The 26,954-nt window shown below is 50.6% G+C and overlaps 1 pseudogene; it reads right to left on the bottom strand.

Annotated features, from left to right (window-relative positions):
- Nucleotides 1–11,059: 11,059 nt before the first annotated feature.
- Nucleotides 11,060–26,954, bottom strand: part of LOC110518299 (tubulin beta chain-like) — a 28,219-nt pseudogene continuing 12,324 nt past the window's right edge.

The raw sequence follows: 26,954 nt of genomic DNA, 5'->3' as shown, positions 1-26,954 counted from the left end.
TGATACGGACAGGATTCTCCTGACTGACCCTACCCTACCCCCGGGTCTTCTGATACAGACAGGAGTCTCCTGACTGACCATACCCCCTGGCCTTCAGATACAGACAGGATTCTCCTGACTGACCCTACCCCCTGGCCTTCTGATACGGACAGGAGTCTCCTGACTGACCCTACCCTACCCCCTGGCCTTCTGATACGGACAGGAGTCTCCTGACTGACTCTACCCCCTGGTCTTCTGATACGGACAGGAGTCTCCTGACAGACCCCACCCTAACCCCTGGTCTTCTGATACAGACAGGAGTCTCCTGACTGACCCTACCCCCTGGTCTTCTGATACAGACAGGAGTCTCCTGACTGACCCTACCCCCTGGCCTTCAGATACAGACAGGATTCTCCTGACTGACCCTACCCCCTGGCTTTCTGATACAGACAGGAGTCTCCTGACTGACCCTACCCTACCCCCTGGTCTTCAGATACAGACAGGAGTCTCCTGACTGACCCTACCCCCTGGTCTTCAGATACAGACTGGAGTCTCCTGACTGACCCTACCCCCTGGTCTTCTGATACAGACTGGAGTCTCCTGACTGACCCTACCCTACCCCCTAGTCTTCTGATACAGACAGGAGTCTCATGACTGACCCTACCCCCTGGTCTTCTGATACAGACAGGAGTCTCATGACTGACCCTACCCCCTGGTCTTCTGATACAGACAGGAGTGTCATGACTGACCCTACCCCCTCGTCTTCGGATACAGACAGGAGTCTCCTGACTGACCCTACCCTACCCCCTGGTCTTCAGATACAGACAGGAGTCTTCTGACTGACCCTACCCCCTGGTCTTCAGATACAGACAGGAGTCTACTGACCCTACCCTACCCCCTGGTCTTCTGATACAGACAGGAGTCTCATGACTGACCCTACCCCCTGGTCTTCTGATACAGACAGGAGTGTCATGACTGACCCTACCCCCTCGTCTTCGGATACAGACAGGAGTCTCCTGACTGACCCTACCCTACCTCATGGCCTTCTAATACAGACGGGAGTCTCCTGGCTGACCCTACCCTACCCTCTAGCCTTCTGATACAGACAGGAGTCTCCTGACTGACCCTACCCCCTGGTCTTCAGATACAGACAGGAGTCTCCTGACTGACCCTACCCCCTGGTCTTCAGATACAGACAGGAGTCTCCTGACTGACCCTACCCCCTGGTCTTCAGATACAGACAGGAGTCTCCTGACTGACCCTACCCCCTGGTCTTCAGATACAGACAGGAGTCTCCTGACGGACCCTACCCCCTGGTCTTCAGATACAGACAGGAGTCTCCTGACTGACCCTACCCCCTGGTCTTCAGATACAGACAGGAGTCTCCTGACTGACCCTACCCCCTGGACTTCAGATACAGACAGGAGTCTCCTGACTGACCCTACCCCCTGGTCTTCTGATACAGACAGGAGTCTCCTGACTAACCCTACCCCCTGGTCTTCTGATACAGACAGGAGTCTCCTGACTGACCCTACCCTACCCCCTGGCCTTCAGATACAGACAGGATTCTCCTGACTGACCCTACCCCCTGGCCTTCTGATACGGACAGGAGTCTCCTGACTGACCCTACCCTACCCCCTGGCCTTCTGATACAGACAGGAGTCTCCTGACTGACTCTACCCCCTGGTCTTCTGATACGGACAGGAGTCTCCTGACAGACCCCACCCTAACCCCTGGTCTTCTGATACAGACAGGAGTCTCCTGACTGACCCTACCCCCTGGTCTTCTGATACAGACAGGAGTCTCCTGACTGACCCTACCCCCTGGCCTTCAGATACAGACAGGATTCTCCTGACTGACCCTACCCCCTGGCCTTCTGATACAGACAGGATTCTCCTGACAGACCCTACCCTCCCCCCGGGTCTTCTGATACAGACAGGAGTCTCCTGACTGACCATACCCCCTGGCCTTCAGATACAGACAGGATTCTCCTGACTGACCCTACCCCCTGGCCTTCTGATACGGACAGGAGTCTCCTGACTGACCCTACCCTACCCCCTGGCCTTCTGATACGGACAGGAGTCTCCTGACTGACTCTACCCCCTGGTCTTCTGATACGGACAGGAGTCTCCTGACAGACCCCACCCTAACCCCTGGTCTTCTGATACAGACAGGAGTCTCCTGACTGACCCTACCCCCTGGTCTTCTGATACAGACAGGAGTCTCCTGACTGACCCTACCCCCTGGCCTTCAGATACAGACAGGATTCTCCTGACTGACCCTACCCCCTGGCCTTCTGATACAGACAGGAGTCTCCTGACTGACCCTACCCTACCCCCTGGTCTTCAGATACAGACAGGAGTCTCCTGACTGACCCTACCCCCTGGTCTTCAGATACAGACTGGAGTCTCCTGACTGACCCTACCCCCTGGTCTTCTGATACAGACTGGAGTCTCCTGACTGACCCTACCCTACCCCCTAGTCTTCTGATACAGACAGGAGTCTCATGACTGACCCTACCCCCTGGTCTTCTGATACAGACAGGAGTCTCATGACTGACCCTACCCCCTGGTCTTCTGATACAGACAGGAGTGTCATGACTGACCCTACCCCCTCGTCTTCGGATACAGACAGGAGTCTCCTGACTGACCCTACCCTACCCCCTGGTCTTCAGATACAGACAGGAGTCTTCTGACTGACCCTACCCCCTGGTCTTCAGATACAGACAGGAGTCTACTGACCCTACCCTACCCCCTGGTCTTCTGATACAGACAGGAGTCTCATGACTGACCCTACCCCCTGGTCTTCTGATACAGACAGGAGTGTCATGACTGACCCTACCCCCTCGTCTTCGGATACAGACAGGAGTCTCCTGACTGACCCTACCCTACCTCATGGCCTTCTAATACAGACGGGAGTCTCCTGGCTGACCCTACCCTACCCTCTAGCCTTCTGATACAGACAGGAGTCTCCTGACTGACCCTACCCCCTGGTCTTCAGATACAGACAGGAGTCTCCTGACTGACCCTACCCCCTGGTCTTCAGATACAGACAGGAGTCTCCTGACTGACCCTACCCCCTGGTCTTCAGATACAGACAGGAGTCTCCTGACTGACCCTACCCCCTGGTCTTCAGATACAGACAGGAGTCTCCTGACGGACCCTACCCCCTGGTCTTCAGATACAGACAGGAGTCTCCTGACTGACCCTACCCCCTGGTCTTCAGATACAGACAGGAGTCTCCTGACTGACCCTACCCCCTGGACTTCAGATACAGACAGGAGTCTCCTGACTGACCCTACCCCCTGGTCTTCTGATACAGACAGGAGTCTCCTGACTAACCCTACCCCCTGGTCTTCTGATACAGACAGGAGTCTCCTGACTGACCCTACCCTACACCCTGGCCTTCAGATACAGACAGGATTCTCCTGACTGACCCTACCCCCTGGCCTTCTGATACGGACAGGAGTCTCCTGACTGACCCTACCCTACCCCCTGGCCTTCTGATACAGACAGGAGTCTCCTGACTGACTCTACCCCCTGGTCTTCTGATAGGGACAGGAGTCTCCTGACAGACCCCACCCTAACCCCTGGTCTTCTGATACAGACAGGAGTCTCCTGACTGACCCTACCCCCTGGTCTTCTGATACAGACAGGAGTCTCCTGACTGACCCTACCCCCTGGCCTTCAGATACAGACAGGATTCTCCTGACTGACCCTACCCCCTGGCCTTCTGATACAGACAGGAGTCTCCTGACTGACCCTACCCTACCCCCTGGTCTTCAGATACAGACAGGAGTCTCCTGACTGACCCTACCCCCTGGTCTTCAGATACAGACAGGATTCTCCTGACTGACCCTACCCCCTGGCCTTCTGATACGGACCGGAGTCTCCTGACTGACCCTACCTTACCCCCGGGTCTTCTGATACAGACAGGAGTCTCCTGACTGACCATACCCCCTGGCCTTCAGATACAGACAGGAGTCTCCTGACTGACCCTACCCCCTGGCCTTCAGATACAGACAGGATTCTCCTGACTGACCCTACCCCCTGGCCTTCTGATAGGGACAGGAGTCTCCTGACTGACCCTACCCTACCCCCGGGTCTTCTGATACAGACAGAAGTCTCCTGACTGACCCTACCCTACCCCCTGGTCTTCTGATACAGACAGGAGTCTCCTGACTGACCCTACCCCCTGGTCTTCTGATACAGACAGGAGTCTCCTGACTAACCCTACCCCCTGGTCTTCTGATACAGACAGGAGTCTCCTGACTGACCCTACCCTACCCCCTGGTCTTCAGATACAGACAGGAGTCTCCTGACTGACCCTACCCCCTGGTCTTCAGATACAGACAGGATTCTCCTGACTGGCCCTACCCCCTGGCCTTCTGATACGGACAGGATTCTCCTGACTGACCCTACCCTACCCCCGGGTCTTCTGATACAGACAGGAGTCTCCTGACTGACCATACCCCCTGGCCTTCAGATACAGACAGGATTCTCCTGACTGACCCTACCCCCTGGCCTTCTGATACGGACAGGAGTCTCCTGACTGACCCTACCCTACCCCCTGGCCTTCTGATACGGACAGGAGTCTCCTGACTGACTCTACCCCCTGGTCTTCTGATACGGACAGGAGTCTCCTGACAGACCCCACCCTAACCCCTGGTCTTCTGATACAGACAGGAGTCTCCTGACTGACCCTACCCCCTGGTCTTCTGATACAGACAGGAGTCTCCTGACTGACCCTACCCCCTGGCCTTCAGATACAGACAGGATTCTCCTGACTGACCCTACCCCCTGGCCTTCTGATACAGACAGGAGTCTCCTGACTGACTCTACCCTACCCCCTGGTCTTCAGATACAGACAGGAGTCTCCTGACTGACCCTACCCCCTGGTCTTCAGATACAGACTGGAGTCTCCTGACTGACCCTACCCCCTGGTCTTCTGATACAGACTGGAGTCTCCTGACTGACCCTACCCTACCCCCTGGTCTTCTGATACAGACAGGAGTCTCATGACTGACCCTACCCCCTGGTCTTCTGATACAGACAGGAGTGTCATGACTGACCCTACCCCCTCGTCTTCGGATACAGACAGGAGTCTCCTGACTGACCCTACCCCCTGGTCTTCAGATACAGACAGGAGTCTCCTGACCCTATCCTACCCCCTGGTCTTCAGATACAGACAGGAGTCTACTGACCTTACCCTTCCCCCTGGTCTTCTGATATGGACAGGAGTCTCCTGACTGACCCTACCCTACCCCCTGGTCTTCTGATACAGACAGGAGTCTCCTGGCTTACCCTACCCCTTGGCCTTCTAATACAGACAGGAGTCTCCTGGCTGACCCTACCCCCTGGTCTTCTGATACAGACAGGAGTCTCCTGACTGACCCTACCCCCTGGCCTTCTGATACAGACTGGAGTCTTCTGACTGACCCTACCCCCTCGTCTTCGGATACAGACAGGAGTCTCCTGACTGACCCTACCCCCTGGTCTTCAGATACAGACAGGAGTCTCCTGACCCTATCCTACCCCCTGGTCTTCAGATACAGACAGGAGTCTACTGACCTTACCCTGACCCCCTGGTCTTCAGATACAGACAGGAGTCTACTGACCCTACCCTACCCCCTGGTCTTCTGATACAGACAGGAGTCTCCTGGCTTACCCTACCCTACCTCCTGGCCTTCTAATACAGACAGGAGTCTCCTGGCTGACCCTACCCTACCCCCTGTTGTTCTGATACTGACAGGAGTCTCCTGGCTGACCCTACCCTACCCCCTGGCCTTCTGATACAGACCGGAGTCTCCTGACTGACCCTACCCCCTGGTCTTCTGATACAGACAGGAGTCTCCTGACTAACCCAACCCCCTGGTCTTCTGATACAGACAGGAGTCTCCTGACTGACCCTACCCTACCCCCTGGTCTTCAGATACAGACAGGAGTCTCCTGACTGACCCTACCCCCTGGTCTTCATATACAGACAGGATTCTCCTGACTGGCCCTACCCCCTGGCCTTCTGATACGGACAGGATTCTCCTGACTGACCCTACCCTACCCCCGGGTCTTCTGATACAGACAGGAGTCTCCTGACTGACCATACCCCCTGGCCTTCAGATACAGACAGGATTCTCCTGACTGACCCTACCCCCTGGCCTTCTGATACGGACAGGAGTCTCCTGACTGACCCTACCCTACCCCCTGGCCTTCTGATACAGACAGGAGTCTCCTGACTGACTCTACCCCCTGGTCTTCTGATACGGACAGGAGTCTCCTGACAGACCCCACCCTAACCCCTGGTCTTCTGATACAGACAGGAGTCTCCTGACTGACCCTACCCCCTGGTCTTCTGATACAGACAGGAGTCTCCTGACTGACCCTACCCCCTGGCCTTCAGATACAGACAGGATTCTCCTGACTGACCCTACCCCCTGGCCTTCTGATACAGACAGGAGTCTCCTGACTGACCCTACCCTACCCCCTGGTCTTCAGATACAGACAGGAGTCTCCTGACTGACCCTACCCCCTGGTCTTCAGATACAGACAGGATTCTCCTGACTGACCCTACCCCCTGGCCTTCTGATACGGACAGGAGTCTCCTGACTGACCCTACCTTACCCCCGGGTCTTCTGATACAGACAGGAGTCTCCTGACTGACCCTACCCCCTGGTCTTCTGATACAGACAGGAGTCTCCTGACTGACCCTACCCCCTGGCCTTCAGATACAGACAGGATTCTCCTGACTGACCCTACCCCCTGGCCTTCTGATACAGACAGGAGTCTCCTGACTGACCCTACCCTACCCCCTGGTCTTCAGATACAGACAGGAGTCTCCTGACTGACCCTACCCCCTGGTCTTCAGATACAGACAGGATTCTCCTGACTGACCCTACCCCCTGGCCTTCTGATACGGACCGGAGTCTCCTGACTGACCCTACCTTACCCCCGGGTCTTCTGATACAGACAGGAGTCTCCTGACTGACCATACCCCCTGGCCTTCAGATACAGACAGGAGTCTCCTGACTGACCCTACCCCCTGGCCTTCAGATACAGACAGGATTCTCCTGACTGACCCTACCCCCTGGCCTTCTGATAGGGACAGGAGTCTCCTGACTGACCCTACCCTACCCCCGGGTCTTCTGATACAGACAGGAGTCTCCTGACTGACCCTACCCTACCCCCTGGTCTTCTGATACAGACAGGAGTCTCATGACTGACCCTACCCCCTGGTCTTCTGATACAGACAGGAGTCTCATGACTGACCCTACCCCCTGGTCTTCTGATACAGACAGGAGTGTCATGACTGACCCTACCCCCTCGTCTTCGGATACAGACAGGAGTCTCCTGACTGACCCTACCCCCTGGTCTTCAGATACAGACAAGAGTCTCCTGACCCTATCCTACCCCCTGGTCTTCAGATACAGACAGGAGTCTACTGACCTTACCCTTCCCCCTGGTCTTCTGATACGGACAGGAGTCTCCTGACTGACCCTACCCTACCCCCTGGTCTTCTGATACAGACAGGAGTCTCCTGGCTTACCCTACCCCTTGGCCTTCTAATACAGACAGGAGTCTCCTGGCTGACCCTACCCCCTGGTCTTCTGATACAGACAGGAGTCTCCTGACTGACCCTACCCCCTGGCCTTCTGATACAGACTGGAGTCTCCTGACTGACCCTACCCCCTGGTCTTCTGATACAGACTGGAGTCTCCTGACTGACCCTACCCTACCCCCTGGTCTTCTGATACAGACAGGAGTCTCCTGACTGACCCTACCCTACCCCCTGGTCTTCTGATACAGACAGGAGTCTCCTGACTGACCCTACCCTACCCCCTGGTCTTCTGATACAGACAGGAGTCTCATGACTGACCCTACCCCCTGGTCTTCTGATACGGACAGGAGTGTCATGACTGACCCTACCCCCTCGTCTTCGGATAGAGACAGGAGTCTCCTGACTGACCCTACCCTACCCCCTGGTCTTCAGATACAGACAGGAATCTTCTGACTGACCCTACCCCCTGGTCTTCAGATACAGACAGGAGTCTACTGACCCTACCCTACCCCCTGGTCTTCTGATACGGACAGGAGTCTCCTGACTGACCCTACCCTACCTCATGGCCTTCTAATACAGACAGGAGTCTCCTGGCTGACCCTACCCCCTGTTATTCTGATACTGACAGGAGTCTCCTGGCTGACCCTACCCTACCCCCTGGCCTTCTGATACAGACGGGAGTCTCCTGGCTGACCCTACCCTACCCTCTAGCCTTCTGATACAGACAGGAGTCTCCTGACTGACCCTACCCCCTGGTCTTCAGATACAGACAGGAGTCTCCTGACTGACCCTACCCCCTGGTCTTCAGATACAGACAGGAGTCTCCTGACTGACCCTACCCCCTGGTCTTCAGATACAGACAGGAGTCTCCTGACTGACCCTACCCCCTGGTCTTCAGATACAGACAGGAGTCTCCTGACGGACCCTACCCCCTGGTCTTCAGATACAGACAGGAGTCTCCTGACCCTACCCTACCCCCTGGTCTTCTGATACAGACAGGAGTCTCCTGGCTTACCCTACCCCTTGGCCTTCTAATACAGACAGGAGTCTCCTGGCTGACCCTACCCCCTGGTCTTCTGATACAGACAGGAGTCTCCTGACTGACCCTACCCCCTGGCCTTCTGATACAGACTGGAGTCTCCTGACTGACCCTACCCCCTGGTCTTCTGATACAGACTGGAGTCTCCTGACTGACCCTACCCTACCCCCTGGTCTTCTGATACAGACAGGAGTCTCCTGACTGACCCTACCCTACCCCCTGGTCTTCTGATACAGACAGGAGTCTCCTGACTGACCCTACCCTACCCCCTGGTCTTCTGATACAGACAGGAGTCTCATGACTGACCCTACCCCCTGGTCTTCTGATACAGACAGGAGTGTCATGACTGACCCTACCCCCTCGTCTTCGGATAGAGACAGGAGTCTCCTGACTGACCCTACCCTACCCCCTGGTCTTCAGATACAGACAGGAATCTTCTGACTGACCCTACCCCCTGGTCTTCAGATACAGACAGGAGTCTACTGACCCTACCCTACCCCCTGGTCTTCTGATACGGACAGGAGTCTCCTGACTGACCCTACCCTACCTCATGGCCTTCTAATACAGACAGGAGTCTCCTGGCTGACCCTACCCCCTGTTATTCTGATACTGACAGGAGTCTCCTGGCTGACCCTACCCTACCCCCTGGCCTTCTGATACAGACGGGAGTCTCCTGGCTGACCCTACCCTACCCTCTAGCCTTCTGATACAGACAGGAGTCTCCTGACTGACCCTACCCCCTGGTCTTCAGATACAGACAGGAGTCTCCTGACTGACCCTACCCCCTGGTCTTCAGATACAGACAGGAGTCTCCTGACTGACCCTACCCCCTGGTCTTCAGATACAGACAGGAGTCTCCTGACTGACCCTACCCCCTGGTCTTCAGATACAGACAGGAGTCTCCTGACGGACCCTACCCCCTGGTCTTCAGATACAGACAGGAGTCTCCTGACTGACCCTACCCCCTGGTCTTCCGATACAGACAGGAGTCTCCTGACTGACCCTACCCCCTGGTCTTCAGATACAGACAGGAGTCTCCTGACTGACCCTACCCCCTTTCCTTCTGATACAGACAGGAGTCTCCTGACTGACCCTACCCCCTTGTCTTCAGATACAGACAGGAGTCTCCTGACTGACCCTACCCCCTGGACTTCAGATACAGACAGGAGTCTCCTGACGGACCCTACCCCCTGGTCTTCAGATACAGACAGGAGTCTCCTGACTGACCCTACCCCCTGGTCTTCAGATACAGACAGGGGTCTCCTGACTGACCCTTACCCCCTGGTCTTCAGGTACAGATACTGTATACTTCTAATTGATGCCGAAATTATACTTTATAGATTTTTAAAAAACAACATTTTAGCAGACAATTTACAATTGTCATTTACAATGACAAAAACAAATATAGACATTAATGCATTTCTACAGCTTTCAGAATAAAATGACTACTGTTTGGGAGAGCCAAGATGGTTAAAACAGCGCCCCCTGGCAGTCATCTAGTGTGTGTATATATATATATATATATATATATATATATATATATATATATATATATACACATCACTGGGTGAGTCTCATAACAGCAGAACCATGTTATCATGGGGTTGAGTCTCTCTTGTGAGGCAATGAAAAGTGTAACAATCTTTAGAATTATATGTTTCTGCCTTCTTGTTCTTCATGCAAAATCATATTACATCCACTGTTATTCATTGCAAACCAATCATCTAGAAATGGAAAACATACCCCTGTGAGTTAACAGTATTAGAATAACATGTAAATGCTTTATGGGTTGTCATTTCTCATTTTACCTTTCCTTACTGAACTCTTACCATTTTATTAAATTGTTCCCACTGAATAACTCGTGTTTATTTACAAGCATTAGGCTGTGTTCATCTTTAAACTTGTTTTTTCTTTGAGAAAATGACAAACAAATGCACAAAACCCAGAATTCTAAAAATAACCAAAGAATCAAGCGGGGGGAACCAAGGGATAAGGGGGGAACCAAGTGTTAAGGGGGGAACCAAGTGTTAAGGGGGAACCAAGTGTTAAGGGGGGAACCAAGTGTTAAGGGGGGAACCAAGTGTTAAGGGGGGAACCAAGTGTTAAGGGGGGAACCAAGTGTTAAGGGGGGAACCAAGTGTTAAGGGGGGAACCAAGTGTTAAGGGGGGAACCAAGTGTTAAGGGGGGAACCAAGTGTTAAGGGGGGAACCAAGGGATAAGGGGGGGGGGGGTCCAAGGGATAAGGGGGAACCAAGGGATAAGTGGGGAACCAAGGGATAAGTGGGGAACCAAGGGATAAGTGGGGAACCAAGGGATAAGTGGGGAACCAAGGGATAAGGGGTGGACCAAGGGTTAAGGGGGGACCAAGGGATAAGGGGGGACCAAGGGATAAGGGGGGAACCGAGGGATAGGGGGGAACCGAGGGATAAGGGGGGGACAAAGGGATAAGGGGGAACCGAGGGATAGGGGGGGAACCGAGGGATAAGGGGGGAACCGAGGGATAAGGGGGTACCAAGGGATAAGGGGGGGAACCAAGGGATAAGAGGGGAACCAAGGGATAGGAAGTTGTGTGTCAGTCTTCAGCCCATATCCTCCTCTCCAAACTCTCCCTCCTCCTCAGCAGAGGCATTCTGGTACTGTTGGTACTCTTGACACCAGGTCGTTCATGTTGCTCTCCGCCTCAGTGAACTCCATCTCGTCCATGCCCTCCCCGGTGTACCAGGAAGGCCTTACGACGGAACATGTCTGTGAACTGCTCAGAGATACGCTTGAACAGCTCCTGGATGGCCGTGCTGTTGCCGATGAAGGTGGCGGCCATCTTGAGGCCACGGGGTGGGATGTAGCAGAAAGAGGTCTTCACGTTGTTGGGGATCCATTCCACAAAGTAGCTGCTGTTCTTGTTCTGGACGTTCAGCATCTGCTCGTCCACCTCCTTCATGGACATGCGGCCTCGGAAGATGGCGGCCACGGTGAGGTAACGGCAGAGGCGGGGGTCGCAGGCGGCCATCATGTTCTTAAACATCAAAACATCTGCTGGGTGAGCTCGGGGACAGTCAGGGCACGGTACTGCTGGCTGTCTCTGCTGGGTGAGCTCGGGGACAGTCGGGGCACGGTACTGCTGGCTGTCTCTGCTGGGTGAGCTCGGGGACAGTCGGGGCACGGTACTGCTGGCTGTCTCTGCTGGGTGAGCTCGGGGACAGTCGGGGCACGGTACTGCTGGCTGTCTCTGCTGGGTGAGCTCGGGGACAGTCGGGGCACGGTACTGCTGGCTGTCTCTGCTGGGTGAGCTCGGGGACAGTCGGGGCACGGTACTGCTGGCTGTCTCTGCTGGGTGAGCTCGGGGACAGTCGGGGCACGGTACTGCTGGCTGTCTCTGCTGGGTGAGCTCGGGGACAGTCGGGGCACGGTACTGCTGGCTGTCTCTGCTGGGTGAGCTCGGGGACAGTCGGGGCACGGTACTGCTGGCTGTCTCTGCTGGGTGAGCTCGGGGACAGTCGGGGCACGGTACTGCTGGCTGTCTCTGCTGGGTGAGCTCGGGGACAGTCGGGGCACGGTACTGCTGGCTGTCTCTGCTGGGTGAGCTCGGGGACAGTCGGGGCACGGTACTGCTGGCTGTCTCTGCTGGGTGAGCTCGGGGACAGTCGGGGCACGGTACTGCTGGCTGTCTCTGCTGGGTGAGCTCGGGGACAGTCAGGGCACGGTACTGCTGGCTGTCTCTGCTGGGTGAGCTCGGGGACAGTCAAGGCACGATACTGCTGGCTGTCTCTGCTGGGTGAGCTCGGGGACAGTCAGGGCACGGTACCGCTGGCTGCCTCTGCTGGGTGAGCTCGGGGACAGTCAGGGCACGGTACTGCTGGCTGCCTCTGCTGGGTGAGCTCGGGGACAGTCAGGGCACGGTACTGCTGGCTGTCTCTGCTGGTGAGTGGGGCGAAGCCAGGCTTGAAGAAGTGCAGGCGGGGGAAGGGGACCATGTTGACGGCTAGCTTACTCATGTCAGCATTGAGCTGGCCAGGGAACCTCAGGCAGGTAGTGACTCCACTCATGGTGGCTGATACCAGGGGATTTAGATCACCATATGTGGGGATGGTCAGCTTCAGGGTACCGAAGCAGATATCGTACAAGGCTTCATTGTCTATGCAATAGGTTTCGTCAGTGTTCTCTACAAGCTGGTGAAGGAGAGGGTAGCATTGTAAGACTCAACAACAGTGTCCGATACTTTGGGAGAGGGCACCACGCTAAAGGTGTTCATGATTCGGTCGGGGTATTCTTCACGGATTTTGCTGATCAGTAGAGTTCCCATGCCGGATCCTGTGCCTCCACCCAGGGAGTGAGTGAGTTGGAATCCCTGTAAACAGTCACAGCTCCCGGGCATCTTTCCTCACCACATCCAGAACAGAGTCTACCAGCTCCCGGGCCTTTTTCCTCACCACATCCAGAACAGAGTCCACCAGCTCCCGGGCCTCTTTCCTCACCACATCCAGAACAATGTCCACCAGCTCCCGGGCCTTTTTCCTCACCAGATCCAGAACAGAGTCCACCAGCTCCCAGGCCTCTTTCCTCACCACATCCAGAACAGAGTCCACCAGCTCCTTGGCCTCTTTCCTCACCACATCCAGAACAGAGTCCACCAGCTCCCGGGCCTTTTTCCTCACCACATCCAGCAAGCTCAAGGTGAAATAACGTTAGCTAATACATAATTAGCAAACTGCAGATCCCTACATTACACCACCTTGGCGTCCGATCTGATTTCCACATTGACCCACTTTGTAGGTGAACAATTTCCCTCATTGTACTTATACGTGACGACAAATAGTCGTGAAAATATTTAATTAAATGACATCTCTACTGGCATCTCTCTCTTCCATCTTCTTCTTCCATTCGTCTTATAGCTTTAGAACCAGTAGCCTAGCCCAACCGGTAGCCTAACCCAACTAGTATACTAACCCAACCAGTAGCCTAGCCCAACCTGTAGCCTAACCCAACCTGTAGCCTAGCCCAACCAGTAGCCTAACCAGTAGCCTAATCCAACCAGTAGCCTAATCCAACCAGTAGCCTAGCCCAACCAGTAGCCTAGCCCAACCAGTAACCTAACCCAACCAGAAGCCTAACCCAATGCATGTCCTGTCCCCACATGCTTCAAGATGGCCACCATTCTTCACATACCCAAGAAGGCAAAGATAACTGAAATAAATGACTACCGTCCCATAGCACTGCACTCACTTCTGTCATCATGAAGTGCTTTGAGAGACTAATCAAGGATAATATCACCTCCACCCTACCTGACACCCTAGACCCACTCCAATTGGCATACCGGTCCACAGATGAAGCAATCGCCATGCACACTGCACACTGCCCTATCCCACCTGGACAAGAGGAATGCCTATGTAAGAATGCTGTTCATTGACTACAGCTCAGCATTCAACACCATAGTGCCCTCAAAGCTCATCATCAAGCTGGAACCCCTGAGAATCAACCCCGCCCTGTGCAATTGGGTCCTGGACTTTGACGGGCCGCCCCCCAGGTGGTGAAGGTAGGAAACAACACCTCCACTTCGCTGATCCTCAACACTGGGGCCCCACAAGGGTGCGTTCTCAGCCATCTCCTGTACTCCCTGTTCACCCATGACTGCGTGGCCATGCACGCCTCCAACTCAATCATCAAGTTTGCCAACGACACTACAGTGGTAGGCTTGATTACCAACAACAACGAGACGGCCTACAGGGAGGAGGTGAGGGCCCTCGGAGTGTGGTGTCAGGAAAATAACCTCACACTCAACGTCAACAAAACAAAGGAGAGAATTGTGGACTTCCCCCATCTACATCGACAGTAGTGGAAAAGGTGGAAAGCTTCAAGTTCCTCGGCGTACACATCACAGACAAACTGAATTGGTCCACCCACACAGACAGCGTGGTGAAGAAGGCACAGCAGCGCCTCTTCAACCTCAGGAGGCTGAAGAAATTTGGCTTGGTCCCTAAGACCCTCACAAACTTTTACAGATGCACAATCGAGAGCATCCTGTCGGACTGTATCACCGCCTGGTACGGCAACTGCACCGCCCTCAACCGCAAGGCTCTCCAGAGGGGAGTGAGGTCTGCACAACGCATCACCGGGGGCAAACTACCTGCCCTCCAGGACACCTACACCACCCGATGTCACAGGAAGGCCATAAAGATCATCAAGGACAACAACCACCCGAGCCACTGCCTGTTCACCCCGCTATCATCCAGAAGGCGAGGTCAGTACAGGTGCATCAAAGCAGAGACCGAGAGACAGCTTCTATCTCAAGGCCATCAGATTGTTAAACAGCCATCACTAGCACAGAGAGGCTGCTGCCTACATACTGACTCAAGTCATTGGCCACTTTTATAAATGGAACACTGTCACTTTAAATAATGTTAACATATCTTACATTACTCATCACATATATACAGTATTTTATACCATCTACTGCATCTTGCCTATGCCGTTCGGCCATCGCTCATCCATATACTTATATGTATATATTCTCATTCACCCCTTTAGATGTTTGTGTGTATGAGGTAGTTGTTGGGGAATTGTTAGATTACTTGTTTGTTATTACTGCACTGTCAGAACTAGAAGCACAAGCATTTCTCTACACTCACATTAACATCTGCTAACCATGTGACCAATAACATCTGCTAACCATGTGACCAATAACATCTGCTAACCATGTGACCAATAACATCTGCTAACCATGTGACCATTAACATCTGCTAACCATGTGACCAATAACATCTGCTAACCATGTGACCAATAACATCTGCTAACCATGTGACCAATAACATCTGCTAACCGTGTGACCATTAACATCTGCTAACCATGTGACCAATAACATCTGCTAACCATGTGACCATTAACATCTGCTAACCATGTGACCAATAACATCTGCTAACCATGTGACCATTAACAACTGCTAACCATGTGACCATTAACATCTGCTAACCATGTGACCAATAACATCTGCTGACCATGTGACCATTAACATCTGCTGACCATGTGACCATTAACATCTGCTAACCATGTGACCATTAACATCTGCTAACCATGTGACCAATAACATCTGCTAACCGTGTGACCATTAACATCTGCTAACCATGTGACCAATAACATCTGCTAACCATGTGACCAATAACATCTGCTAACCATGTGACCAATAACATCTGCTAACCATGTGACCATTAACATCTGCTAACCATGTGACCAATAACATCTGCTAACCATGTGACCAATAACATCTGCTAACCATGTGACCAATAACATCTGCTAACCGTGTGACCATTAACATCTGCTAACCATGTGACCAATAACATCTGCTAACCATGTGACCATTAACATCTGCTAACCATGTGACCAATAACATCTGATAACCATGTGACCATTAACAACTGCTAACCATGTGACCATTAACATCTGCTAACCATGTGACCAATAACATCTGCTAACCATGTGACCAATAACATCTGCTAACCATGTGACCAATAACATCTGCTAACCGTGTGACCATTAACATCTGCTAACCATGTGACCAATAACATCTGCTAACCATGTGACCATTAACATCTGCTAACCATGTGACCAATAACATCTGATAACCATGTGACCATTAACAACTGCTAACCATGTGACCATTAACATCTGCTAACCATGTGACCAATAACATCTGCTGACCATGTGACCATTAACATCTGCTGACCATGTGACCATTAACATCTGCTAACCATGTGACCATTAACCAATCAATCAAATTTATTTTATATAGCCCTTCGTACATCAGCTGATATCTCAAAGTGCTGTACAGAAACCCAGCCTAAAACCCCAAACAGCAAGCAATGCAGGTGAAGAAGCACGGTGGCTAGGAAAAACTCCCTAGAAAGGCCAAAACCTAGGAAGAAACCTAGAGAGGAACCAGGCTATGTGGGGTGGCCAGTCCTCTTCTGGCTGTGCCGGGTGGAGATTATAACAAAACATGGTCAAGATGTTCAAATGTTCATAAATGACCAGCATGGTCGAATAATAATAAGGCAGAATAGTTGAAACTGGAGCAGCAGCACAGTCAGGTGGACTGGGGACAGCAAGGAGTCATCATGTCAGGTATTCCTGGGGCATGGTCCTAGGGCTCAGGTCCTCCGAGAGAGAGAAAGAAAGAGAGAATTAGAGAGAGCATATGTGGGATGGCCAGTCCTCTTCTGGCTGTGCCGGGTGGAGATTATAACAGAACATGGCCAAGATGTTCAAATGTTCAGAAATGATCAGCATGGTCGAATAATAATAAGGCAGAACAGTTGAAACTGGAGCAGCAGCACAGCCAGGTGGACTGGGGACAGCAAGGAGTCATCATGTCAGGTAGTCCTGGGGCATGGTCCTAGGGCTCAGGTCCTCCGAGAGAGAGAAAGAGAGAAGGAGAGAATTAGAGAACGCACACTTAGATTCACACAGGACACCGAATAGGACAGGAGAAGTACTCCAGATATAACAAACTGACCCTAGCCCCCCGACACATAAACTACTGCAGCATAAATACTGGAGGCTGAGACAGGAGGGGTCAGGAGACACTGTGGCCCACTCCGAGGACACCCCCGGACAGGGCCAAACAGGAAGGATATAACCCCACCCACTTTGCCAAAGCACAGCCCCCACACCACTAGAGGGATATCTTCAACCACCAACTTACCATCCTGAGACAAGGCTGAGTATAGCCCACAAAGACCTCCGCCACGGCACAACTTAAGGGGAGGGGGGGGGGGCGCCAACCCAGACAGGATGACCACATCAGTGACTCAACCCACTCAGGTGACGCACCTCCTCCAGGGACGGCATGAGAGAGCCCCAGTAAAGCCAGTGACTCAGCCCCTGTAATAGGGTTAGAGGCAGAGAATCCCAGTGGAAAGAGGGGAACCGGCCAGGCAGAGACAGCAAGGGTGGTTCGTTGCTCCAGAGCCTTTCCGTTCACCCTCCCACTCCTGGGCCAGACTACACTCAATCATATGACCCACTGAAGAGATGAGTCTTCAGTAGAGACTTAAAGGTTGAGACCGAGTTTGCGTCTCTGACATGGGTAGGCAGACCGTTCCATAAAAATGGAGCTCTATAGGAGAAAGCCCTGCCTCCAGCTGTTTGCTTAAAAATTCTAGGGACAATTAGGAGGCCTGCGTCTTGTGACCGTAGCGTACGTGTAGGTATGTACGGCAGGACCAAATCAGAGAGATAGATAGGAGCAAGCCCATGTAATGCTTTGTAGGTTCAGTAAAACCTTGAAATCAGCCCTTGCCTTAACAGGAAGCCAGTGTAGAGAGGCTAGCACTGGAGTAATATGATCAAATTTTTTGGTTCTAGTCAGGATTCTAGCAGCCGTATTTAGCACTAACTGAAGTTTATTTAGTGCTTTATCCGGGTAGCCGGAAAGTAGAGCATTGCAGTAGTCTAACCTGGAAGTGACAAAAGCATGGATTAATTTTTCTGCATCATTTTTGGACAGAAAGTTCCTGATTTTTGCAATGTTTCGTAGATGGAAAAAAGCTGTCCTTGAAATGGTCTTGATATGTTCTTCAAAAGAGAGATCAGGGTCCAGAGTAACGCCGAGGTCCTTCACAGTTTTATTTGAGACGACTGTACAACCATTAAGATTAATTGTCAGATTCAACAGAAGATCTCTTTGTTTCTTGGGACCTAGAACAAGCATCTCTGTTTTGTCCGAGTTTAAAAGTAGAAAGTTTGCAGCCATCCACTTCCTTATGTCTGAAACACATTCTTCTAGCAAGGGCAATTTTGGGGCTTCACCATGTTTAATTGAAATGTACAGCTGTGTGTCATCTGCATAGCAGTGAAAGTTAACATTATGTTTTCGAATAACATCCCCAAGAGGTAAAATATATAGTGAAAACAATAGTGGTCCTAAAACGGAACCTTGAGGAACACCGAAATTTACAGTTGATTTGTCAGAGGACAGACCATTCACAGAGACAAACTGATATCTTTCCGACAGATAAGATCTAAACCAGGCCAGAACATCTGCTAACCATGTGACCAATAACATCTGCTAACCGTGTGACCATTAACATCTGCTAACCATGTGACCAATAACATCTGCTGACCATGTGACCAATAACATCTGCTAACCATGTGACCAATAACATCTGCTAAGCATGTGACCAATAACATCTGCTAAGCACGTGACCAATAACATCTGCTAACCATGTGACCAATAACATCTGCTAACCATGTGACCAATAAAATGTGATTTGATTTGAAACCAACATCTGATCACAAAACATTAACATTGTGGATGAAGGTACATTACCACATTGCCACCGTGTGGACATATATCAAACTGCAGGGACATTATATACACCGAGTGCACAAAACATTAAGAACACCTTCCTAACCCCTTTGTCCCCAGAACAGCCTCAATTCATCAGGTCATGGACTCCACAAGGTGCCGAAAGTGTTCCACAGGGATGCCCATGTTGACTCCAAAGCTTCCCACAGTTGTGTCAGGTTGGCTGGATGTCCTTTGGGTGGTGGACCATTCTTGATACACACGGGAAACTGTTGAGTGTGAAAAACCCAGCAGCATTGCAGTTCTTGACACCAACCGGTGCACCTGGTACCTACTACCATACCCCGTTCAGAGACATTTTATATTTTGTCTTGCTCATTCATCCTCTGAATGGCACACAAACACAATCCATGTCTCAAGGCTTAAAAATCCTTCTTTAACCCGTCTCCCACCCTACACTATTTAACAAGTGAAATCAAGAAGGACTCATAGCTTCAGCTGGATTCACCTGGTCAGTCTATGTCAAGGAAACGCAGGTGTTAGTGTTTTGTATACTCAGTGTATTTAGTAGTTTTAGCCACACACACACACACACACACACACACACACACACACATTTTGAAGTGTTGCTGCTATAGAATGAGAGTCATAAAATCCATAGTAATCCATGTGAATAGTGAACAGAGAGAATGTGGGCTACAGCTTCCTCAACAAAAGCTCAATTTAAGACCCATTTCTCCAGTTTACTTTTCCAATCCAAGCCCTGTCGTTGACCGCATGGGACCAGAGAGAAATGGAATGAAATGCAGCACAACAGAAAGGGAAAAAAAACAAGTAAAAATTAGAAAAATGTTGTGAGAGAGAGAGAGAGGAGAGAGAGAGGAGAGAGAGAGAAGAAAGAGAGAAGAGTAGCGAGAGAGAGGATAGAGAGAGAGGAGAGTAGATAGAGAGACAGAGGGGGGAGAGTAGAGAGAGAGAGAGAGGGGGAGAGTAGAGAGAGAGAGAAGAGTAGAGAGGTAGAGTGGGAGAGAGAGAGAGAGGGGGGGGAGTAAGAGAGAGAGAGAGACAGAGAGAGAGGAGAGAGAGAGAGGGGGAGAGTAAGAGAGAGACAGAGAGCGGAGAGAGAGGAGAGAGGGAGGGGGAGAGAGAGTAGAGAGAGAGAGAGAGGAGAGAGTAGAGAGAGAGAGTAGAGAGAGAAAGGAGAGAGAGAGAGAGTAGAAAGGAGAGAGAGAGTAGAGAGAGAGAGAGCAGAGAGAGAGAGAGAGAGAGAGAGAGAGAGAGAGAGAGAGGGAGAGAGAGCAGAGAGAGAGTGGGGGGGGAGTAAGAGAGAGAGAGAGAGAGGAGATAGAATGATGACAGTAGATTAGGTCGGTGGGTTTCTAGGATGGGGAGAGTTACAGATATTTACAGTTATATCTACTGTGTGTGTAATGGACAGCATGTCTGTCTGTGTGTGCGGTAACCCTAAATTACAGTCTCTCTGATGTGAAAGTCTATGTCCCAGACAGCACGGTGGTGCTGTCCATCACACCGCTCATCTTTCCACCTCTTTGTTCCTCCTCTGTTCCTCTCCAGTCTTGTTGCCAGGCCCAGTGAGTTCCTCTCCAGTCTTGTTGCCAGGCCCAGTGAGTCCCTCTCCAGTCTTGTTGCCAGGCCCAGTGAGTCCCTCTCCAGTCTTGTTGCCAGGCCCAGTGAGTTCCTCTCCAGTCTTGTTACTAGGCCCAGTTTGTTCCTCTCCAGTCTTGTTGCCAGGCCCAGTGAGTCCCTCTCCAGTCTTGTTGCCAGGCCCAGTGAGTTCCTCTCCAGTCTTGTTGCCAGGCCCAGTGAGTTCCTCTCCAGTCTTGTTGCCAGGCCCAGTGAGTCCCTATCCTGTCTTGTTGCCAGGCCCAGTGAGTTCCTCTCCAGTCTTGTTGCCAGGCCCAGTGAGTTCCTCTCCAGTCTTGTTGCCAGGCCCAGTGAGTTCCTCTCCAGTCTTGTTGCTAGGCCCAGTGAGTTCCTCTCCAGTCTTGTTGCCAGGCCCAGTGAGTTCCTCTCCAGTCTTGTTGCCAGGCCCAGTGAGTTCCTCTCCAGTCTTGTTGAACGTGAGGCTGCGCCATAACCTCTTTCTTTCTCTATCCCTCTCTTTCTCCATCCCTCTCTTTCTCTATCCCTCTCTTTCTCTATCCCTCTCTTTCTCCATGCCTCTCTTTCTCTATCCCTCTCTTTCTCTATCCCTCTCTTTCTCTATCCCTCTCTTTCTCTATCCCTCTCTTTCTCTATCCCTCTATTTCTCTATCCCTCTCTTTCTCTATCCCTCTCTTTGTCTATCTGCTGATCCCCCCCCCCCCCCCCCTTTGTGATCCATCTCAACCAGGATGTCATTTGGAGGTGGAAGGAGAGCAGAAAAATCTATCTAATCCCCAGGGAGACACGTCTGTTGGTCGGACTGGAAGAAAGAGACCAAGAGACAATTTGAGAGATTGGTCTTTTTTTTTCCGATTCTGAGCTGAGCACAAAAGGGGCGAATGAGGAGGCTTATTTCATCTCACTCAAGTCTTTGTCCCGTTTTGAAATCACCTCACTGTCTGTCAGCACCACCACGTCAGGTCTTTATGTACCTGCTTAACTTCCACCAGCACATCATCTTTCTGCATTTTACACAACACAGTCCTGTCCTCTTTTACCTCTACTTTCTCTGTTTGTCTCTGTGTTACAGGGTGCTGTTCTGTCTTCCTGTTGCTGCTGCCTTCATATCTCAACCTGGTCTCATAGACTAGACGTAACATGGTACATGTAAATCCAGGACACTCAAATTAGTTGGGTATGGTTACATTAGACAGAAGATGACTTTTTAAGGCATAAAATGAAAGGAGGATGGTTGGTTGTGGTGGATGGGTAGGGTTATAATGTGACATCTAGCAAGCCAAAGGTTGTGTTTTAATCTCATCATTAATGACTTTAACTTTTTAGCTACTTTGCACCAACTTAGCATGTTAGCTAACCCTTCCCCTAACACTGACCTTAACCTTTTAACCTAACTCCTAATGGTAATGCTAACCCAGCTAACATTATCCACCTACCTAATGTAAGCATCAGCCACCTAGCTAACATTAGCCTTTTGGTCCTAGACCTTTTGGTCCTAGGAGCCTTTTGGTCCTAGACCTGGTGCTCCGGTACCACTTGCCCTGTGGTAACAGGGAGAACAGTCTGTGACTGGAGTCTTTAACCAATTTATGGGCTTTATATTATTTTAAATATTCTGGCCCAGGAGAGGGGGCCACACCTCAGTATACCTACAGACCCAGGATAGGGGGCCCCACCTCAATATACCTACAGGCCCAGGATAGGGGGGCCTACCTCAATATACATACAGGCCCAGGATAGGGGGCCCAACCACAGTATACCTACAGGCCCAGGAGAGGGGGCCCCACCTCAGTATACCTACAGGCCCAGGAGAGGGGGCCCCACCTCAGTATACCTACAGGCCCAGGAGAGGGGGCTCCACCTCAGTATACCTACAGGCCCAGGAGAGGGGGCCCCACCTCAGTATACCTACAGGCCCAGGAGAGGGGGCCCCACCTCAGTATACCTACAGGCCCAGGAGAGGGGGCTCCACCTCAGTATACCTACAGGCCCAGGAGAGGGGGCTCCACCTCAGTATACCTACAGGCCCAGGAGAGGGGGCGTGGATGGCAATAGAACCCTGCTTCAGCCCTCCCCTCCCTCTGGATCAGAATATCATTCTATGGACCGCAGGACCTGATCCAAGATCATCCCTCCTATTGTGAATACAGGCCCCTTAGACGTGTGCACTGCTTGACATCTTGTGATCAATCAAGACAGATAAGAGGAGTGCAGGAATGAAAGGCCCAGACAGCCCTATTCCTTATATGGTGTCCTACTATGACCATAGACCCCCATCGAGTCTCATAGTCCCCCATAATCAAATCAAATCATCAATCAAATCAAATTTATTTTATATAGCCCTTCGTACATCAGCTGATATCTCAAAGTGCTGTACAGAAACCCAGCCTAAAACCCCAAACAGCAAGCAATGCAGGTGAAGAAGCACGGTGGCTAGGAAAAACTCCCTAGAAAGGCCAAAACCTAGGAAGAAACCTAGAGAGGAACCAGGCTATGTGGGGTGGCCAGTCCTCTTCTGGCTGTGCCGGGTGGAGATTATAACAAAACATGGTCAAGATGTTCAAATGTTCATAAATGACCAGCATGGTCGAATAATAATAAGGCAGAATAGTTGAAACTGGAGCAGCAGCACAGTCAGGTGGACTGGGGACAGCAAGGAGTCATCATGTCAGGTATTCCTGGGGCATGGTCCTAGGGCTCAGGTCCTCCGAGAGAGAGAAAGAAAGAGAGAATTAGAGAGAGCATATGTGGGATGGCCAGTCCTCTTCTGGCTGTGCCGGGTGGAGATTATAACAGAACATGGCCAAGATGTTCAAATGTTCATAAATGATCAGCATGGTCGAATAATAATAAGGCAGAACAGTTGAAACTGGAGCAGCAGCACAGCCAGGTGGACTGGGGACAGCAAGGAGTCATCATGTCAGGTATTCCTGGGGCATGGTCCTAGGGCTCAGGTCCTCCGAGAGAGAGAAAGAGAGAAGGAGAGAATTAGAGAACGCACACTTAGATTCACACAGGACACCGAATAGGACAGGAGAAGTACTCCAGATATAACAAACTGACCCTAGCCCCCCGACACATAAACTACTGCAGCATAAATACTGGAGGCTGAGACAGGAGGGGTCAGGAGACACTGTGGCCCACTCCGAGGACACCCCCGGACAGGGCCAAACAGGAAGGATATAACCCCACCCACTTTGCCAAAGCACAGCCCCCACACCACTAGAGGGATATCTTCAACCACCAACTTACCATCCTGAGACAAGGCTGAGTATAGCCCACAAAGACCTCCGCCACGGCACAACTTAAGGGGGGGGGGGGGGGGGCGCCAACCCAGACAGGATGACCACATCAGTGACTCAACCCACTCAGGTGACGCACCTCCTCCAGGGACGGCATGAGAGAGCCCCAGTAAAGCCAGTGACTCAGCCCCTGTAATAGGGTTAGAGGCAGAGAATCCCAGTGGAAAGAGGGGAACCGGCCAGGCAGAGACAGCAAGGGTGGTTCGTTGCTCCAGAGCCTTTCCGTTCACCCTCCCACTCCTGGGCCAGACTACACTCAATCATATGACCCACTGAAGAGATGAGTCTTCAGTAGAGACTTAAAGGTTGAGACCGAGTTTGCGTCTCTGACATGGGTAGGCAGACCGTTCCATAAAAATGGAGCTCTATAGGAGAAAGCCCTGCCTCCAGCTGTTTGCTTAAAAATTCTAGGGACAATTAGGAGGCCTGCGTCTTGTGACCGTAGCGTACGTGTAGGTATGTACGGCAGGACCAAATCAGAGAGATAGATAGGAGCAAGCCCATGTAATGCTTTGTAGGTTAGCAGTAAAACCTTGAAATCAGCCCTTGCTTTGACAGGAAGCCAGTGTAGAGAGGCTAGCACTGGAGTAATATGATCAAATTTTTTGGTTCTAGTCAGGATTCTAGCAGCCGTATTTAGCACTAACTGAAGTTTATTTAGTGCTTTATCCGGGTAGCCGGAAAGTAGAGCATTGCAGTAGTCTAACCTGGAAGTGACAAAAGCATGGATTAATTTTTCTGCATCATTTTTGGACAGAAAGTTCCTGATTTTTGCAATGTTTCGTAGATGGAAAAAAGCTGTCCTTGAAATGGTCTTGATATGTTCTTCAAAAGAGAGATCAGGGTCCAGAGTAACGCCGAGGTCCTTCACAGTTTTATTTGAGACGACTGTACAACCATTAAGATTAATTGTCAGATTCAACAGAAGATCTCTTTGTTTCTTGGGACCTAGAACAAGCATCTCTGTTTTGTCCGAGTTTAAAAGTAGAAAGTTTGCAGCCATCCACTTCCTTATGTCTGAAACACATTCTTCTAGCAAGGGCAATTTTGGGGCTTCACCATGTTTAATTGAAATGTACAGCTGTGTGTCATCTGCATAGCAGTGAAAGTTAACATTATGTTTTCGAATAACATCCCCAAGAGGTAAAATATATAGTGAAAACAAAAGTGGTCCTAAAACGGAACCTTGAGGAACACCGAAATTTACAGTTGATTTGTCAGAGGACAGACCATTCACAGAGACAAACTGATATCTTTCCGACAGATAAGATCTAAACCAGGCCAGAACTTGTCCGTGTAGACCAATTTGGGTTTCCAATCTCTCCAAAAGAATGTGGTGATCGATGGTATCAAAAGCAGCACTAAGGTCTAGGAGCACGAGGACAGATGCAGAGCCTCGGTCCGATGCCATTAAAATGTCATTTACCACCTTCACAAGTGCCGTCTCAGTGCTATGATGGGGTCTAAAACCAGACTGAAGCATTTCGTATACATTGTTTGTCTTCAGGAAGGCAGTGAGTTGTTGCGCAACAGCCTTTTCTAAAATTTTTGAGAGGAATGGAAGATTCGATATAGGCCGATAGTTTTTTATATTTTCTGGGTCAAGGTTTGGCTTTTTCAAGAGAGGCTTTATTACTGCCACTTTTAGTGAGTTTGGTACACATCCGGTGGATAGAGAGCCGTTTATTATGTTCAACATAGTAGGGCCAAGCACAGGAAGCAGCTCTTTCAGTAGTTTAGTTGGAATAGGGTCCAGTATGCAGCTTGAAGGTTTAGAGGCCATGATTATTTTCATCATTGTGTCAAGAGATATAGTACTAAAACACTTGAGTGTCTCTCTTGATCCTAGGTCCTGGCAGAGTTGTGCAGACTCAGGACAACTGAGCTTTGAAGGAATACGCAGATTTAAGGAAGAGTCCGTAATTTGCTTTCTAATAATCATAATCTTTTCCTCAAAGAAGTTCATGAATTTATCACTGCTAAAGTGAAAGTCATCCTCTCTTGGGGAATGCTGCTTTTTAGTTAGCTTTGCGACAGTATCAAAAAGGAATTTCGGATTGTTCTTATTTTCCTCAATTAAGTTAGAAAAATAGGATGATCGAGCAGCAGTAAGGGCTCTTCGGTACTGCACAGTACTGTCTTTCCAAGCTAGTCGGAAGACTTCCAGTTTGGTGTGGCGCCATTTCCGTTCCAATTTTCTGGAAGCTTGCTTCAGAGCTCGGGTATTTTCTGTGTACCAGGGAGCTAGTTTCTTATGAGAAATGTTTTTAGTTTTTAGGGGTGCAACTGCATCTAGGGTATTGCGCAAGGTTAAGTTGAGTTCCTCAGTTAGGTGGTTAACTGATTTTTGTCCTCTGGCGTCCTTGGGTAGGCAGAAGGAGTCTGGAAGGACATCAAGGAATCTTTGTGTTGTCTGTGAATTTATAGCACGACTTTTGATGATCCTTGGTTGGGGTCTGAGCAGATTATTTGTTGCAATTGCAAACGTAATAAAATGGTGGTCCGATAGTCCAGGATTATGAGGAAAAACATTAAGATCCACAACATTTATTCCATGGGACAAAACTAGGTCCAGCGTATGACTGTGACAGTGAGTGGGTCCAGAGACATGTTGGACAAAACCCACTGAGTCGATGATGGCTCCGAAAGCCTTTTGGAGTGGGTCTGTGGACTTTTCCATGTGAATATTAAAGTCACCAAAGATTAGAATATTATCCGCTATGACTACAAGGTCCGATAGGAATTCAGGGAACTCAGTGAGGAACGCTGTATATGGCCCAGGAGGCCTGTAAACAGTAGCTATAAAAAGTGATTGAGTAGGCTGCATAGATTTCATGACTAGAAGCTCAAAAGACGAAAACGTCATTTTTTTTTTGTAAATTGAAATTTGCTATCGTAAATGTTAGCAACACCTCCGCCTTTGCGGGATGCACGGGGGATATGGTCACTAGTGTAGCCAGGAGGTGAGGCCTCATTTAACACAGTAAATTCATCAGGCTTAAGCCATGTTTCAGTCAGGCCAATCACATCAAGATTATGATCAGTGATTAGTTCATTGACTATAATTGCCTTTAAAGTAAGGGATCTAACATTAAGTAGCCCTATTTTGAGATGTGAGGTATCATGATCTCTTTCAATAATGACAGGAATGGAGGTGGTCTT

Source organism: Oncorhynchus mykiss, chromosome 3 (genome assembly GCF_057628025.1).
Source record: "Oncorhynchus mykiss isolate SJ-2025 chromosome 3, ASM5762802v1, whole genome shotgun sequence".
Lineage (NCBI taxonomy): Eukaryota > Metazoa > Chordata > Actinopteri > Salmoniformes > Salmonidae > Oncorhynchus > Oncorhynchus mykiss.
This window is presented reverse-complemented; position numbering and strand designations above follow the sequence as displayed.